General features: G+C 44.4%; 1 protein-coding gene across 6 annotated transcripts in view; it reads right to left on the reverse strand.

Moving 5' to 3' along the window:
* Positions 1 to 12,953, reverse strand: part of DAB1 (DAB adaptor protein 1) — a 405,590-nt gene extending 392,637 nt beyond the window's left edge. For 5 of the 6 annotated variants that reach the window (XM_073234000.1, XM_073233999.1, XM_073233998.1 and 2 more), the window contains exon 1: positions 12,435 to 12,585. The gene's annotated coding sequence lies outside the window, so the exon portion shown is untranslated. Of the gene's footprint in view, positions 1 to 12,434; positions 12,586 to 12,685 lie in introns of those variants that run through there. The other variant, XM_073233995.1, reaches the window with a different exon arrangement.
* Positions 12,954 to 13,168: the final 215 nt, after the last annotated feature.

Below are 13,168 nucleotides of genomic sequence, written 5' to 3' on the forward strand. Positions count from 1 at the left end.
TGTGACCCTGCAACACATGTGCCAGGTCGCCCACCTAAGCCAGCCCTCTCATCTACAGAACAAGCAGGCTGCTCTGTCGGGCTGTAGGGGCCCGGCCCAGTCTGGCACTCTGATTCCAGAGGGCTGTGATGCTTACCATGGGCACTGCCCTGGAACTGTGTCCTACCAGAGCACACTTCTGTTCACTCCTCCTCCGTCACGCTGAAGTACGGGTTCGCAGTCCCCTGTCCACATCCCTCGGGCCTGATGTGTTCAGAATGCAGATTTCATTTTTGTGTTTTAGAAAGGCAGAGTATACTATGCCATATGCCTACCTTTCATGTGTAATAACATCCCTAGCCACGTTGGAGGTGGCACCCTATAATCAAATTCATTAATGTGTCTCAAGACGTTCCTAAGACTATTCACTCAGAAGTATCAATGAATATTATAAGTAGCCTCAAGTCAGTTCAGGTTGTGTCACTAGTTATAAAAAAAAACTGACTTGTTAGACCCTTTTAGATTTTGGAACTGTAGGAAAGAGACGGTACTGCTAGCGTCTTACTCACCAGGGCACCCGACACTACCAGAGCTCATCCTGGCAAGGTGGAGATGCACCTGCCATAGAGTCACTCTCGATTTTCTGTAGGAGAGGCTGGAGGGGATGGGCTGGGGGCAGGGGAGGCTAGGTGGAAGGTGAAGAGGAGGAATAAGTGTTTCACTTCATTGTTTTCCTTTAGCTCTGAAATATTAATAAACACTTTTGTTAGAGATTTCATTTCCTGGCATATGAACAAGTCCTCTGCCTGTTTCTCTCAGATGCACTCCTGGCCCCTTCCTGCTAGGAGTGGCACAAAGCTGATCCCAAATACCATTCCCCGGCTCCCTTGCCAACTGACTTCCTGTTAGGATCTTTCGATTGGAAAGACTGGCAAGAGACAGGTAAGAGGAGGAAATGCTGGGGTCTCTCTCTCCCTTTCCCCCTTTCTTTCTGCTTCAAGGTGGCATCCCCTTCAGTGACCAAATCTTCTCCTCCATTGCTGGGTGGTGCCTGCTCTCCTCCCCCACCCACACAGCCTCTACTATGGTATTCAGCAACTTCAATTCCTGGGCTAAGGCCAGGCCTTCCCTTAGTGCCTGCAGATCTAGAAAAAGGTGGGCTTCCTGCTGCTGCTAGTTTCTGTGCTCTGCTTCTTGGTCACACTTCCAGGTCTTCCAACACCTTTATAACTAGTGTCCTGTACTAAATTCTTCCTATTAAGCTACCTGGTACATGTCTCCTGACTAGATTCCCACTGACGCAGTGCATATGGTTAGAATTATTACATTCTGGTTAGTCATGGCAGTAGGGCTGTTGGTGTTTGCGGTGTGTTCAGGGATAGCTCAGCTGGCAGAGTTTCAATCTTTAGGCTGTAATTTTAAACTGACTACAGAAAATCCACCAAGGGAACAATCACCCATGTAAAATACTTTTGTTTTTATGAGATCTGAGGAGGAACTATGAAGTCCACCTCTTGAATGTTCCCTAAATACTTCTTCCTCCACTGAAAGAACGCATATGAAAGAGGGAATAAAGCATTTCTAGTACCTGTAAAATTACACTGTAAACCTTTAGGTTGAAAGCCCTTTTGATGTTGTTGATTTCATGCAATTTCTTAGATTTGATAAAACTGTAAGGAGAAAAGGAAGGAAGGAAGGAAAGAAAGAAAAGGGACGAGAAGAAAAGAGAAGAACACAGGACAGGAAAGGAAAAGGAATGATAGGCACAGACTTGGAATAAAAGGAGCTAACAATATGCCCAGAAGGAAATATTTAAAATTACAACAGAAAGCCCTTATTGTATGTTCATAGACACAAAATAGCTCACGAAAGGACAGTTTACTGTAATGGAACTGCGGTAGACTTTAAAACCTAAAGGTGGCAAGAATTTCAAGTGAACGTCCTCAGAAAGCCAAGCATATGGGGCATGAAAGACAAGTCGGCAGTGTCCTTGAGAAACTCTCATTCTTCAGAGGAATCAGGAGTAACAGACACGGAGCAGAATGATTGAAGACATAATGAAGTACGGTGCTTAAAATAGAGTCTGGGGCTCAACAAGCCTGAGAAAGATACACATGCCTGGGAAAGACAGGCAGAGGGAAGCATCAAACTTAGATTGAGCCTGTATTGTGTGATCTTTATTTTTTTTTAGGGGGCAGTGTGAGTCCATTCCGCCAACCCCGTCCTCCCAGCCATGTTGATTTATGGCTGCTCAAACAAATCAAGACTTCCCTCTCCACTGATATATTTGAAGAGTAGGCAAATGTATACAGGATGATATCTGAATCCACAGATAGCAAAGAGAAACTATGTAGTGTTATCACGTTAACCCAGTGGTCACCTTTGCCTCGCTCTCTATGAGACATCCTCTTTTATACCAACGTCAACTATCAGTATGTATTGTCTTCATTCCAGAAAATACAATGAAACATGTGCTCATAACAGGACATGAGAGAAAGGAGAAAGAGGTACTTTGGCAAAGGGAGAGGAATTTAAATTTTATCAGTACCGATATCGTAGGTGTAAATTTTGGAAATAAATGAAAAGCTGCACTAAGTCCTAAGATGTAAATATTATTAGAATGAGGACAGATGAGTGGGAGTGGGTTTATGAAAGGATTAATGACATAAGGAATTACAGAGAGAGACAAAGACAGAGAAAGAGACTACCAGAGTAACAGAGAGGGAAGGCTAGCAATTGGCAAGTAATAATCACCACATGGCCCAAGTCAGACACCTCTCCCCCATTCATGCAGATACTGGCCACAATGTTCATGCATGATGGCCCATCCTCAAATAAAAAATTCCTCAGTATTTCACTACATTATTATCATAATATGTTTGAGGATCTTAAGTCAATATGGTGAGGTGGAAAGAATACTGATACGGGTGCAAGGACACCCGAATCTCTATTCCAGCTCAACTGGATGACCTGGGCACATCTTTTCATTTCCCTAGACCTGTGGCTCCTCATCTGAAAGTGGCGGTAATACTCCCTGACCTGAGATTGGCCTGGAGAGCTGAACAACATTGTAACTACTGGCCGCAATTTGTCCCTCAGGCATCCAGATGACTTCGGCCTGCCTGAAATGCCAGACCAGTGCGTCGGAGCCAGGATCTGGCACCCATGCCCCAGATCAGGTTGCTCATGCCAGACATGGTGTCAATGCAGGAGGAGACTGTGCCCTCCTGCACACACCCTCACTCTCTGGGGGAAACCAGAGACAACTGGAACAGACCTCAATCAATGGAACAAGGTCACTGGCTGCTACTCCGTTGATCACCCCTCACCAGCCCTGCTCCCCACTTCTGCACTCCCATTGTACTCTGCGACACAGAATATCCTGAGCACTGTCAGTCTGTGAAGCTCTATCAAGGGCGGTGCTAAGCTACCCACAGCCCTTCCCTTGAGGGTGTTCCAGGGATCAAATGAGACCATGAAAATAAAGTAACTGCTGCTTTATAAGCACTCAATAAGCACCAGTTTTTCTCTTTTCCTTGTAACCTTCCACCATCCAGAATAAGAAATACTGGTAGGTAGAATATGATGAAAACTAGTACATAATTAAAAAATACAATTTTTAAGATAGCATTCACATGGCAACTATAAAAACATAAAACACCTGGAAATAAGCCTAAGAATGCATGCCTTTATGAATTATAATCTGTATTGAAAGACATTAAATTAGGAATAAGTGGAGAGAAGTACTATATTTACGCATAGAAGACATAAGAGCATATCTTTCTTGATATTATATCTCTCTATATATAATTACATCTCTTTTAATTAATCTATAAATTCAACAGAGCTCCAATCAAATCATGAGTATTTTTGTGTGACTTTAAAAGACAATTATAAAATGTGTATGGAAGACTAAAGCCAAGATACTTCTGAAGAAGGACAATGTGGGGATTTGTTCTGCCAAATCTCAAGGCTTATTATAAAGCTATAATATTAAAGAGGTGTATTTTAGACAAAAGAGCAGATAAAATATATGCCTAGAAAATGACCCTAAGTGCCAGGATAACTTTTTCCATATGGAAGAAAATTAGAGTAAATTCCTACCTCACACCACACACACACACACACAGACACACACACACTCCACATGGATTATAGAAATTAAATGTGAAAGGCAAAACAATAAAAGCTTTTAGAAGATAATGAAGGAGAATATCTTTATGACATCAGGGTTTAAAAAAAGGCTTTCTTAAACAAGACATAAAAAGTACTAACCATAAAAGAAGAGATTGATAAATTCAACTACATTAAAATTAAAAAGTTAGGTAGCAGAAGGTTGGCAAGAATCCAACTTCTATGTGGTCTATAAATCTATTCAGCTTCCCAAAGGAATAAATTACAGTAACCTTTTTGCATTCATTAGAACTATATTCTAACAATACACACCACTGCTCAGATTCAGCATATGGTTGGCCCATCTTTGACTTCATCCACAATTGGATCACTGGCACTTCTGGCTCAGCTTGAGTATGTTTGAATGATTGTGTTTTAAATTTAGAACTTTTGTGAGCACTCATATAATACTGTTCAGAATAATGTGTGCTCCCATTCAAGCACCAGCATGCGCCATCATCAAAGTGCATAGCTATTACTGGTCAATCACAACGGGATAGCACTGCATGGCACCTCTTCCTTACACTCTGTGCACTGCTTGTACTGTTTATGATCATTCACACCCAAAGCTGACTCTCCTTCTGTTATCTACTGGGGTTTTACTGCTACTCCCAAAACTGCTAGGAGAAGTCTGTTCCAGCAAAATCAAAGACGGAAAATCTTAGAGATGGATTCTCAGCCATGGTCAACTTCAAGCCCTGTGGTAAAAGCTAATTTACTATCTTCCATGTAACCATGATTTAGTACAACAATGTCTCCCCAGTGAGCCTGTAAGTCTCCACTTTCTATCAACTTCTATTCTTTCTACCATGCATCCCTCAGCAATATTCTAACATAAACTCTACATGTTGACACATACACAGTAATATATGAATATACACTAGGATACTATAAAAGGAAAATGTCACCCAAATACGGCATATGTTTTCAATGATGTAAGCTTTTTGAGGAGGACATCCCCTCACGTATATCAAGAGAAATGCTTACACTGGCATGACAGTGCCTAATTGTAACACTCTGTTACTGACAGTTATTTCTTCAGGATCCTAAAGATAGGACCTTCATGTGCCTTCAAAGTATTTAATGTCTGGGTATTGAGTAATTACTTAGCATTGTAATTCACAAATTTCCTTTTTGACTGAAAGCATTTATATTCATCATTTTTCTTGTAATGGAAGTAGATAGCTCTACTGAATCAGCTATTTTAACAGGACAGATTTGGATAAGTAATTTTTGTTAATGATTCTAAAAGATGTTCAGAAAATACAGAGATGACTTTCAGTGGATGATTATTACTATTCATTTCCAAGTCCAGATTATAAAATAAACATCTGGAAAAAAAAAACAAAGTTTTCAAGATCACTTACCACAAAGAATTTCAATATTGTCCATGGACAACAATTTACACCAATTTTTTTTATCCACATGAATTCAATAAATTACATGAGACTATACACATTTAATCCAATTCAGCAGAAATTTATTGAGCACCTATTGTATTCCAAACACTGTTGTTAGAAAGAGAAGCATATTTCCTTCCCTTAAAGAGCTTATAAATATCCTTTATTCCAGGAAAATTACTAGATAAATAGCTAATTCTTACTTCGTATCTATAGTGACTAGCTAAGAACTGGATGAGAATTCAGTGGAGTTCTTTTTAAGTTTATTCTTCTGAAAAGCATATTTGAAAGGATTATATGAAATGGTATGTACCAAATTTATTAACAGTAGCTACCTCTGGCAGGAAGAAAAGAGACATGATCAGGGAAAGGTTACAAATACAATTGTATTTGTATGGCTTTATTTCATAAGTTGAGTGGTCAGTAAATTATTTACCATATTGCTTTTTACTATATTGTTATTTATACTCTTTTTGTGTGTCTTTTATATACTATATCACATTTCAAATCACATTACTTTCATCATTAAATTAGCTCCTTTTCTTAAAAATCATTACCTACAAACATCTTCTCCAGTCTATCTAAGAAGGGCTCCTTGAAATTAAAGATTCTATGACAGGTTAAGTTTAGAAAATTCTTAGACATAAATGAGTTTCTTTACCACAAGAAGCCTCTAAAGCCTTAATATGTCAGTAAATACCATGCATTACTAAAAGTAGGATATACAATTCAATGCTTTCAAAATATTTTTGATTGAGCATAGAACTTTCTCGCTCTGAATGCTCTTTCTTTTTAAATGCTCCTAACTACTAGTGTTCCCAGGAACATATTTTTGGAAGATACTCTATAAAATAATCCACTTCAGCCACATATTCTATATTACAGCAGTATCCAACTATACCCATTCCCCAACCAATAAGGAATCCTTATGCCTATCTTTCCCAGTACAGGTCTTCCAGTCTGGAATGCCATCAACCCCTGATAAACTCCTAGTCAACCTTCAGTGTCCAGGTAAAAAGCAATCTTCTCCATGAAGCCTTTGCCATCCTTTCCTTTCTCCAAGGAGACTAAATTATTCCTCTGCAAGATTGCAGTGCTATACAGATATTTTGAAATAACTGCACACTTCACACTGCTGCAGTTATTTATGCATAAGGCTCAGTGCCTAGGGGGACTGCATTTTGGTACTACTTATAATGCCTAGCACAGAGCCAGAGCCAGACACAAACTAGGTACTCTGTAAGTATGTGTTAAATGGACATAGAAGGGATGTCTGTGTGCATGTCCTGAGTTGGCTTCTTCAATTTCCCAGATACTCTAACTGTATATTTGTAACTTTTTGGTCTTTTTTCCTCAATTTTGACAATAACAAGAATAGAAACACACACAAAGACTAAAAAAGTGGCAAATTCTGAGACAGAAAGGAGGAGGCAAAGGAAGAGAAAGAGATAGCTTAACAATGGATAGTGAACAAACAGATCAAGTCCAGTCAAGAAATAGACTGACCAACAGAGAAAGCCAGCAATTGGTATGAAGCTTGGCATAGATACACAGGGCTGGTAATTTTGGTAAGACTCACTTGTATATAGGTGGTCAACAAGGCGGAGTTTAGTTCACTCTGAACTTGCCACATCTGTCTAAGAAGGCCCTCCTCTCATTCCTATCCCCTAAGCTAAACAACCCACTTCACCACAGCACAACTTTTATCATTTGAGCTCTGAGTTCTTCCATTCAGCAGAATCTTATTTCTGTTTTCCTTCCCCTTTATGAGAATCCCCCACTGGCATTATAGATTGGTTATATTTTGAGTTCAAATAAAGTAAAATCATAATAATAAAAGTTGGCAATTTCTTTCCAATAGAATATGCTGCATATTTCATGAAATAGAAGCCAGAGGAATTTTATGATTCCTGAACCAAAACCTTCCCACATCTGAGAACTAAATGGAAGTAAAATACAAAGCATCTCACAGAAAAAGAAACTCAGTCATCTGCTCTCTGATCTAAGGGAAGTATTCAAGTGATTAATTGACCGACCTAATGTGTCTGTTTTTTATAACACTGGTTCATATCCTGATAGGCATTTCACAGATCAAGACCAGTGCTAGCTGTTATGGACATAAATGTATTTAGCATTTTCCTATTGAACTCTCTTTTCAATACAGAACATCTGGCTGGCTCCTGTTCTTAGCTTGGAAATACATTCCCCCACTTCAAGTTTTACTTGTATTTCAGGTCATGTCTCTGTTCTGGCATGAGACAATCCAAGTCTAAAGGAAGGAGCACTGGAGTCCAAGACCTCTGGGTTCTCATGGTGCCACTCAGCCATAAAGTTATGTATGCCCCCATTATCACACACACAGGAGCCTGCTTTGTTTTTCCAGTCTGTAAATTGGGAGAGTTGACTCATCTACTTCAAGAATTCAGTCAAATAATTGCTTTATTTTCCTCAAAATGATGGCTGAAAAGTGCGATGGCATGGAGATTCTTGCATTGTGTGTGCTTCACAATTCCCTTCACCAGAGGGGAAATGTGAAGTAGTTCCAATAAGCTAAACAGAACAAAATTTTTGCCTGAAATCCTACAATACATCTCCTCTTAGGTCCAGGTTAGAAGGAAAAAAAAACCAGACCAGATATTATTAGGATATTTAAGCACCAGGATATCAATGGCAAACAGAACACTGTTTATTTGCAAGGGGCAAGATATTTATCTTACTTGTAGGATAACATTAATAGCTAAGTAACATTACCTGTTAGGGACTATTTCTATAATTCCCCCAACAATCTTACTTGGCAGGTATTGTTACTTAATTACAAAGAAAATTGAAGCTCAGACAAGTTAGGTATGTTGCATCAAGGCCACACAGCTGGCAGGGTTTGGGGAGCCAGAGGTCTGTACCTAGGCAGTCTAGCATCCAAGTAGACTTTTAACCACCTGTAATATCAAGGGTTAAGAATCTCTGCTTACCACAATTGGAGACAGGCTACGGCAGTAACACAATTTCTGCATACTTACTAAATGAAGTCTAACAGAGTAGACAGATGTGAACCAAGACTGACCAATACCTGTTACAAAGTCACAAGTGTTCACAATGTGATCAGCCCAATGCCCTGTTGGCACCAGAAAGCAAGACCCACTTTGTGCTGCTAGCACTGAACCTGGGAACAATCTACAGCTTGCTTCTTCAGGAAGTCTATTCCGTTATCCCCCATGAAATTTTACAAGCACCCTGGGAGACAACAGGGATTCCCTCCTCAGTCAGAGGCAGCCTAACACAGTGGTTAGGGGGTACCTGGAACCAGAAGGCTTAGATTTAAATCCTAGTTCTATACCTTATTTGCTGTGTGACCCTGGGTCAGTTACTAACTCTCTCTGTGCCCCAGTTTCCTTATCAATCAAATGGAAATGAGAATGCAAGTATCCACTTCCTATGGTTAAAGATTAAATAAATTAATGCATGCAAAGTGCTTAAAAGGCTATGTGACTCTTAGTAAGTACTCCATAATGGTTAATTACTCCTATTTTTATTAATAAGAGAGGTAATTTGCCAAAGATCACAAAGTCAGAAAGAATCTAGATTCAATCCTGGCCTTCTAATTCTAAATACCGTCTTCTCTCCTTAGCATAATTCTAAGCTATTACTAAAAGTTACCATTCTCCTTAAGTTCTGCTATTGCCAAGGTGCCCAATGAGTTATTTTTCTCCACAAAATTTCTCAAAGACCCACAAGGTAGATAATATGTCCCTGTTTTGCAAATTATGAAACTGAGGTTCTGAGAGGTCAAGTGATTTATCCTCAATCACTTAACCAGTGAACATTCTTTGTCACAGTAAGCCCTAAATAACATTTAAAGTTCTTGACAACAGCCTTCAATTTATGCAATTTTTAAAATGCCATATAAAAGATATAAACTGTGAATTTCTTGCATTGTTAGCTTTATTAGTTTGAGAGGATTAAATCCCAGCACAAACAAAATGTATGACTTGAGTGAGTTATCAAAATGAAATGCTCCCACAATTAGATTCTTCATCTGCCTGCAGGGTGGCTCCAGGCATCCAGAATCCACCACTTGCAATATTTAAGATGAATACTATCAGGTACCAAGCCAAACACCCACCCATTTAAGAAAAATTACTTTGGAGGGCAAAGGGGATCGGAGAAGCATATTCCTCTCTGGCTTTGGGAGGAGAAAATGAACAATAAGTGATACCATCTCCTCCTGGCAGCCTCACACAATTGTATGTCTTGCAAATGAAACATACTGTGAAACAGCTTGTGAGATGAGCTTCATCAACAATAAGTAATTTTTATTCAGATTTTATTGTTGAATACAATGAACATGATTAAATGATTCAGATATGCCTATTCAGACCTTAAGCAAACCACAAAAAAAAAAGCCTACTAAAAATCATCTTCTAAATCCGCTTTAGGAAGAGATATAATTGCCAACTTGATGTGTAGAAGAACTGAGTTCTCACTTGATAATGGCACCGGCATCTTCCCAAGAAGATAGTACCAACACATTTGCACTTCCCACCTCGGCCTCTTCTCTCATCCCTGCCAACCCTCTCAGCATTGCCAAATAGTTACAATGTCAGTCTTTCAAATCACTGCATTTTGAACTTCCTAAACCTTTGAGAGGGCCTCTGTGTACGGAAAAGAACAATAGCGCTTCAAAAGCCCTGGTCTGCGAGTCCTTCAATACTCCATTTAAATGCTGGGGTTTCAATCAAGGACATCAGCAGACACTTTCTGATTGCTTAGAAGTTGACTTTTATACAGCTTTGATTAGGTCCCCCTTCTCAACAGGAAATCAAGAAAATCTTTGATCCCTTTCAGATTCCACAATTGTCACCAAGCTCGTCAGGCTGGGAAGTGAAAGAGATTGGGAGAAGGGGGGAGGTTTGCTCTGGAGCTTCCCTACTCCAGCCAACCTCTCCTCCCGCCGCCCCACATCTATTTTCTTCCGTGTGCAATTCAGGGTTCCATCCAGAATCACTCATCGTTGAGATAATAAAAACAATGGGTGCTAATTCAGGGGGTGGGGATAGTTTATAATTTTATGGATTTCCCGAATACCTATAATTGGCACATAAATGTACAAACGTGAACCGGATAATTAGGGGGTTCTGAATATAAGCCACCTTTAATTTATATGATTACTTGAAAACATGTTAAGTGTTATGAAGTGTCAGCGGAACCCCCACAAGGCCTTTATTCAAAACCATCAACATTGTGAAAGTATGCCGAATGGGCCAGCAGGAGGGGAGCAGAAGGGAGGGAGAAGAGACCGCGGATCCTCGCTCCAGTCCCCGTCGACTCGCCAGGAGTTGCCTTGCGGCATCCATCTGGGAGGACTCGCCCGCCAGCCCAGCTCCTTGGGCAGCAAAAGGCGCACTCGCTTCCGCAAGCTCTGCAGTCACCCCTCTTCCTAAAAGAGCTAAGCCCCAGCGTGCGCCGGCACCCAAACGAACACTCAGGCGACGACCCACGCTTCACGCCCCCGCCGCGGGAGACACCCGCCCGAGCGCACGGGCGCCCGCGCCGCGGCGCTCTCCGCTCCGCCCGCCGCCGAGCCCGCAGCAAGCCCGAGCTCGGTCTCCAGGCGCCCACGCCTCCCCACCCCCACCCATTCCTTCAGACTCTCCCAGCCCAGGCGGAAGTGCCCGGGCAGACCCCCAACAATGAGGACTTGTGTGATGCAGTTGGGGGTGGAAGGTAGTTCACAGGGAGTGAAACGTACACGGTCTGGCGGGTCCAGGAGGAGGTCAACGCAGAAGCCAAGTGGCACCAGCCTCGCCACGCAGCTCTCCCTCGGGTCCATCACTCTCCCGCTGACCCCTGACCCGTCCCGTCCACAACCACCACCACCGAAAAAGAAAAAGGAGCTTAAAAAGTGCAGAGAAACGACGCGCCCTCCCACCAGGGGTCACAATAATACTCCGCGGGACGGAGCTGGCGGCGGAAGGAGAGTCCCAGCTGCAGCCACCGCCGTCGTTCTGCAATTTACTTCGCACACTATCCAACTGCCCCTTTCCATCGCCGCGATACAACCTCCCCCATTTCTACTTCCCCGACTCCGCATACTCTCGGCGGTTGAGTCCTTTTTATAAAGCTTCGTTATGAGCCAAACCACGGAGATTTCAAAGTTTCCCCGGTAGGAGGGGAAAAAAAACCCTGAGCTCTGCACCCGAGTCAGAGCATCAAGTCTGAAGCAGAGAGAAGCAAGAGGAGCGGGCTGGGGAGGAGAGCTCTCGGGGAGCGGGGGGCCTGGGGAGTGGAATGGAGGTGCGGCAGAGAACCGAGTCGAGGCAGGACCGGGGCAGGGCTGGAGTCTGAGGAGACGCGGGTTCAGCTCTGACAGTGTCTGCGAAAGGGTAGGGGTTACTAGGATAGAGTCGGTCTTTCGACAGGCCGGGGCAGAGTAGTAGGGAAGGGAGTCCGTCCCCGGGACGCCGCTGGCGAGGTTTTGGAGTGGGAGAAGGGAGGCTCGCGACAGCAAAGAGCCCGGACCGCAGGACGGAGGAGGGCGCAGGAGGTCCCGGAGAGAGATGAGGGTTTGGGGTGAGCACGTCTGGAGAGGGGATCGTGCATGGTCCCAAGGAGGGAAATTGGGGGTGGTGGGGGAGAGCCAGAGGAAGGAGCAGAGCTCGCTCCTTTCCCCATAGCAGGTGGAGGGAGCGAGCAGAAACCTGCAGTCGCCATCCCCGCGGCGCCCAGAGCCAAACTCCCGAAAAGGCGTCCAGGGCCCCTTCTTCACGTCCGGGGCCCCAGCGGAGCCACCCAGGCGTCCGCCCGCCGTGTCCCCACAAGGCACCTGCCCGCGCAGGACCTAGGGCCGCCGCGTGCACCCCTCCTTCCCCCAGCCCCACTCCTCACCGCAACTCGCCGAGGGCATCCTCCTCCGCTACTGCAGCCGCCCAGGAAGCGGCTCCCCATGCCCGGCGGGCGGCGGCACTCAGGCGCGCTCTCCAGCCCGGGGAAGCCCGGGCGAGCGCCGAGCAGGGTCCATCCTCCCCGGGAGCCACGGGCCCGCGTCAGCGCGGGGGGAGGAGACCGCCCCACGCGCAGCCCGCCTCCTCCCGCCGCCCCCGCCCCGCCGGGCCCCGCGCCCGCCCGGCGCCGCTCACCTGCTCGCTGCATGGCCGCTGCCGCCCGCGGCGCTCCTCACCCTGGCCCCGCGGCTCCCGCCCGCGTTCCCCCCCCGGGCGCTCTCTGCGCCTCCCAAGCGCGCTCCGAGAGCTTAGCCGAGTCGCGGTGGCGACGAGAACCAGGAGGAAGGAGCCAGCGAGCAAGCGGAGGCGCTGCGGTTCGCAGTCGCTTCTTCGGAGCTCTTGCCCTCAATCCCCATCCCGGCCTAGACCGGCGAGTCGAGAGGGGAGCACAGGGTCTCCGCCCCAGCTCGCGGGCGGGGAGGGGTGATGGAGAGAAGGGAGGAAAGCTACCAGACTCGAGTTTCACAAAGTACCCGGTGTTTTGGTCACCTCACCACCAACAGAAGCAGCCCCTCACCCGGCCTCCCTTTTTCCCCTAGGGTCCACTCTTTCATCCAAGCCTTTAAACACACGCACACCCAAAAATAAAATGCCAGAGGGCGTAAACAAGAGCCGGGC

The sequence above is a fragment of the Manis javanica genome, chromosome 4 (assembly GCF_040802235.1).
Source record: "Manis javanica isolate MJ-LG chromosome 4, MJ_LKY, whole genome shotgun sequence".
NCBI classification, from domain to species: domain Eukaryota; kingdom Metazoa; phylum Chordata; class Mammalia; order Pholidota; family Manidae; genus Manis; species Manis javanica.